This window comes from Streptopelia decaocto (assembly GCF_964273445.1).
Source record: "Streptopelia decaocto genome assembly, chromosome: 4".
Classification (NCBI taxonomy): domain Eukaryota; kingdom Metazoa; phylum Chordata; class Aves; order Columbiformes; family Columbidae; genus Streptopelia; species Streptopelia decaocto.
In genome coordinates, this window is record NC_138658.1 from 23,695,864 (window position 1) to 23,701,863 (window position 6,000).

Here is a 6,000-nt window from a genome sequence, read left to right on the forward strand (position 1 = left end):
GAGCCCGCATTTCCATTTTAAAGCCCCAAGTTGGTTAAACACACACATTCCCCCCGCCCCTCCCTCCCCACCCTGGCGTTAAGAAATGCAAATGTGGCCAATCCTATTTTATGTTAAAAAGCGAAAAACATTTCAATGTATTCTTGTCTTGTATGACTGGCTAAGAGCCTCTAAATCCCCACCATTTACCAAATTAAACTAATTGAAAGAGCTTCCAAAAGCCACATCTGTAGGCTGACGTCTTTCCCTGCCTTTCGCTTTAGGCTGAGGGAAACTGTTCTCCATCCCATTGATCCCTGAATAGTCACGCCTGTCAGGAAGCCACATCAACCATTATCATTCTAATTTTACTGCCTTTCTTGGTCCCTAATCTAATTTGCAATGATGCTTAAGCATTTCGCAAGGCCATAGCACTTTCTTCAGAATTTCAACAAGAGCATTAAACCCCCAATTTACATTAATGAAGTGCACATTTAATTAGGGGAGAGGGTAAATGGAGGGCTCTTCAAGAGCAGTTTGTGTGATATGATAGGCACTTGAAAAACGAAGATGTACCTGATAAAAGACTCTCCGTGCAGCCTTCGTGCTTTATTTCATTTCTCAGTTTCCTTCCCCGCTCGCACGTCTCCTTGGCCCCAGCCAGGCCCCCAAAAACACGGACACCGAGACCCAGAGACTATGGCCAGGCAGCGAGTAGGGGCAGCACCCCTCTGGCCCAGCGGGACGGCCGGGTGTGCGCCCCACGACATGGGAAGATCTGGTTTTGTGCATCAGCTGTGCTTCAGGCCCCATCCCGCAGAAACCTTCCCGAAATCCCTCTCCAGCCATCCCTGTGCTTGCACACACGCCTGTTCAAAGCCACTGACTTGCACCCACATGCCACCAAAGCACCGCTCAACCAGATGCCACTCAGAAAACGGAACAGAGGACAGGTTCCAGTGTTTAAAGATCAATTCAATACATGTATGTGTGCAATTTTCTACTGTTATACTCTTGCTATACCCTTGAGTGGCAGGAAACTCAAATCTTCTGAGCACCCTCCTCTCAAACCAAGGGAGGAATGAAAAAATGAGGGAGCTGGCAACTTCCCATGCCTCACCTCCACCCTGGGTGCTCAATCCAGGGGCATTGGGACTTCGCTGAGGTCCAAGTCCCTGCTCTGGGAACATCCCCCCCTTGCTTCTCCCACTGCTCCAGGCAAGCCAGCATGTCCTAAAGAGCTTCCTATAGTGAGGCATTAACAGGACACACGGGCTCCAAGTCACATCTCCATCATTACACTGAGCAGAGAAAATACCTCTGGAGCAAGGCTTGGCAAGTCACACGGCATTTTTCTTCATGTTTCTAAAAGAGGAGACAGCAGAGATGTGATCCTTCTAAACCTCACAACATTAGCAGAAAGTGCCATGTCAACTAGCCCCGTCTCTCCTGGTGTCCTTGCCACCCGTGCTCTCCATGCCAGAGCAAGCACAGGACTGGCATTGCAGAAACAGCTTCTAAGAAAATGGGAGTCAAGAGCAGCCTCTGTGATGAGTGGCAGGTCATCAAGAATTAAATACTTAAATATCTCCTTAAAAGAAAACGTGAAGCAGTTTAATATAAAATAGTTTCATAGAGAAGGCTTATGTGAAAGTTTTCTTCAAACCGAGAGCTGTTCTTTGTGAGCTGTATCAAGATCACGAAATGCGACCGAGGACAAGGGCAGCAAAGGTAATACTTAGACAACAGCGAAGAGCCATGCAAAAACTGTTATAGCAGATAACACAGAATATGCCATAAAATAATCCCCAAACCTCTGACCAAAATATTGTCAAAGAATCGGCCAAAGAGAAAATGTAACAAAAGAGCACACACAGGCAGATATATTACTGTGCAAGTGGAGGAATCTGAAAAGTAGAAGAAAGGAAGTGATTTAGAAATAAGTAAGTAGCTGACAGAGTGAGAGCAGAGTGATTTCTAGCAGCAAAGCAGCAGGAGATGAGCCTGAAGAAGGCGAGGATGAGGGTGAGGGTGAAGAGGTTAAGCAGCAAAGAATGAAGACATGAGAGAAACACGAGAGCAATGCATCGCAGTTACACAAAGACTGTTATGTCAGCTGAGATACTTTGGGGAGCCACATTTTAGCTGTAATAGCAACGCAAGCAAATATATTAGTGTTACAGGCTACCGCCAAGAACTTTCCCACTAAATTACACCCCCCTCCCCCCCTGCTTTTTTCTCCAACATGCAGTCCTCTCCCCTCCCACTACAAACAAGGCTTTGATGTTTCGCTTTAGATTATCTCCTTGGCTGAAGTGGGAGCAATGCAGCAGCCACAGCAAAACACTGGACAGCCCCAGAGACCTCACAGGGGACCCAGACCAAATCCTGTCTGCTGGGGTACAGGGATAGGGTCACACATCTAGGGTTTGTTCCACCTGCCTTCTCCCCAAATCCTCATTGTGCAGCAACACCAGTTCTCACCCAGAAACAGAAACAATAGAAATGAGGCTGCACTGCCCAGAGTGAAAAGAACAGCCCAAAAATGCAAAACAAACCCAACCGTGTTCAAAATTATGTGGGAGCAACACAGCGTGCACTTAAACATACCACACTTGCATGTCAGCCATATCAAAGTGAGTCCATGCCAACGTGGTCTTCAGGCACCTCCGTCACCTGGACTCACCACCCTCCTTCTCACCCACTGCCCTTACTCACTGTTTGTTGTCTTGCTGAGGAAAAAAAAAAGAAGCCTGGGTGCAAACACATCTCTCCCTGCAGAGCTACATCTTACCAAAGTCTTTTTGCAAGCAGATCAGTCCCCTTCACCTTACCAGCCAAACCCTTCCTGTTCCTGGATCACTGCTGAAATAACCTCCAGGACCTGCCACAGCCAAGCCTCCTCACTCAGGGCATGCCAGGTGGGCCAGGTGTGCCTGTGATGAGCTGGTGGGACGGCAACAATCATCAGCTGCTACCAGAGGAGAGAGGGACTGATCCCCCAGCACAAGGTACAGCTGCAGCTTGTGCCTACATCCCGTGGTGCAGCGGGGTTGGCTGGGTACTGCTAACCGTGAAGCAGTGCATGCCAGCTGGGGTGGGGGTTTGTCTGGCCCTTCTCAGGATGCCAATGCTATTTTTGCTGTCTCAAATTTCACTTACAGATCAGGGTAGCACTTCTGTGGAAGAGACAGTGCAGGGAGGGGCCAGGGGATTTTCCAGAAACAGGCAAACCCCAAAGTTTTTGTGAACATACTTCAAGGTGGTGTTGCAGCACAGGAGCATCTTGCTTACATTGGCTGGGGATATCCAAGTTTCCAAACTTGGGTGATGCAGTACAGACGAGACCTCATGTTTAAACACTTCCTTAGTAGATCAAGGTTTGGTTAGTGTGATTCTGGTGTTACTTTTGTAAATCAGAATGGAAGAATTTGTTTTTGTTTCCAGGAGTTTATTATAAGCACAGCTCCAGGGCAACGGTCATTCAAATCCTCTCCTGTTTCGTTGATGTTGTTTCTGCTGCATTACTAATATAAGATGGCTCACCCCAGATAATAAGACAGAGCAAAAGTACTTGGCTAAATTCTGATTCCCCCCTTCTTGCTGAGCTGTTATAAGAACTAGAAGACAGGTGACATGGACACACTGGATGTGGATAATATGAATGAAACAGAGACCTGGTGCTGCAGTTGTCTTCTTTCTTGTGGTGGCTCTGCTTCACTATATCCAGCTGTCATCCCTCTGTGGGTACTGGAAGGGAGTACCTGGGTTTGGGCTGCCTTGCTTGGCAGTCACTGCAAATGAACGCTCCTCAGTTAAAAATGCTTCTGTCTGTCCTCTGGAGCAACCAGAGCTGCGCACAGCAGCTACTCACCTCACCTCGTTTCTCACAGCTGGGATGAAAAGCAGGGCTCAACATTGCTGCCATTAAGTGTCACTGTTATTCTGTGACCTGGAGAGAGGCTGCTGTTTGTACTGCACAGGTGAGTGCTTTGGGTCTGCCAGCATCCAGCAGCACAGATCTGCGTGGCATCGATTGTCCTTTCTGGCACCATCCTGGCAAACAGAGCAACCCTGGAAAAGCCACACAGAGCAGCTCGTACCCGGCCCTGCCAAGGTCTTTGTTGCCTGTGTTCTTCCTGCTTGCCATTGGAAATTTGCCTCACAGGGTACCCTGTGGGGGATTTTTGGCCCAGGAGTTGGCAGAGTCTTCGCTTTACAAAGGACCATGTTGTTGGGCCACACCGACATCCATCTGTGCATCCAATGTGTTGCCTGTGGATGAGGATGGAGATTTCTCATTGCTGAAAAATGAAGATATTAGACTGTCTTCTTTTTCGTCCTTGCTTTGATTTCGTGGCACATGGATTGCTTTTTTCCAAAACTGTGAGCAAAAAGTACAGCAATGTAAAAAACAGGAAACCTTTTTTCACGCATTTTTTTTTTTTTCCCCCAAACAGTTTAGAGGGATTTTTTTTTTTTTTTTCAGTTCACAGCAGAGGAATTTGGCCCAGTTTCCTTGTAAATAAAATGCTGGATTGAAAGCATGTTTGTATCTCCACTCACAAGTAGCACATGAGCAGCAGGATCACAGGGTTGACGTAGTATGGAATACCATTTCTAAACAGAAGAGTAGCATCCAGCAGAGTTATTGAAGCCTGGATAAAAACAAACCAATTCAGGTAGAATCAAGCAAGTTAGCACAGAGCAAGAATACAAAAAGCAAAAATGAAAACAATGAATTGCTTTATAAAAAGTCAAGATCTGGGAAACTGTTCACTGTTTAAAACATCATTATACCTTTCTAGTCACTTGTTCATGTAATATGTTAACAAACTGAAACTGTTCTTTTTTGATGGCCATGTGAATGAGATCATGTCATAGATGGCAGCTGTGCTAATTCATCCATGCCAGCAGCCTGTCTGCTGAAATGATAGCAAGTTTCCTTCAAAATTCCTACAGCTGTGCTAGTTTTGCATAGAAACCTCAACAGAAGTCCCCCCAAAAGGAAGAAGGAGCTACCAGGATTTTGTAGGCTTAAAAAAAAGTCAAAAGAAATCTCCATCAAATAACTTCATACATATACAATAATACCATACAAATAATACATACATATACAAATAATACATACAAATAATTCTGGGTGCTATTTTCCACATAGTATTTACGAAGCATCTGAATGTTACACTAACATAAGAGTGCCTTCCAGCAGACCAGAAGCTTTCTGAAGGCCTAACACCCTCTTATAGTTCTATTTGCTCTGTCTCAAGAACACTATGTCCAGTTTATCTCAGTTTAACCTTACTTGTTACCAAACCACACTTACCTACCAGAGGACCACACACAAGACACTTCAGGTGCCTTAGTTTCTTTTTGGCAAAATTATGGAAGGCCTAGGGATGTAAGTCACCCAAACCCATCATTTAGGGAAAGTTACTTGAAAAATACTTTCCCTTTAAAAATGCCCATTCCCCATTGTCTGTAAGACCACAAGAGCTGCTGGCCTCCAGTAGTGCCTTTGTAAACCTTGCACATCTGAAAACCTTCCTACAAATCTAACTTGTGACCTGACCTTAACAAAATATTTGAAACACAGTTTCAGTAATTTGATGGTTCTGTTTCAGAATCCTCCAGAACAGGGTGACTTTCTGCAGATTACCAAAAGGCTACTCAGGCTGTGCACAGTGCCAAAATCAAAGTGATCAATAAAACTGAATGTTTTTAGACTTCATAACATCAGGCATAATTCAAGTATTTCTCAGTCAGGAGGTAGATGGAAAGTGCACTGGTAGCATCTATGACATTTTACTGACACCTAAACCAGCTCTGTAAAGAACTCTAGCACGGAGACTGGAAGCAAAATAGCAGCAAAGGTCAGAGCTCGGCACACGTTAAAGGAACCTGACTTTTCAGCATCTTAATACTGTATACTTGGAAATGATGGTCAATATCTAAATTCTTGGGCTCTCGGTTGCCCTTTCTTTTTTTTTCGCCACTCAATTTACAGAAGACTTTTTGTCT

At 45.2% G+C, this 6,000-nt stretch overlaps 1 protein-coding gene across 1 annotated transcript in view; it reads right to left on the reverse strand.

The window, feature by feature from the left end:
• CDS1 (CDP-diacylglycerol synthase 1) overlaps nucleotides 1-3,253 on the reverse strand; it is a 107,487-nt gene extending 104,234 nt beyond the window's left edge. Inside the window, exon 1 of the mRNA XM_082050264.1 lies at nucleotides 3,236-3,253. The gene's annotated coding sequence lies outside the window, so the exon portion shown is untranslated. The remainder of the gene's footprint in view (nucleotides 1-3,235) is intronic.
• Nucleotides 3,254-6,000: the final 2,747 nt, after the last annotated feature.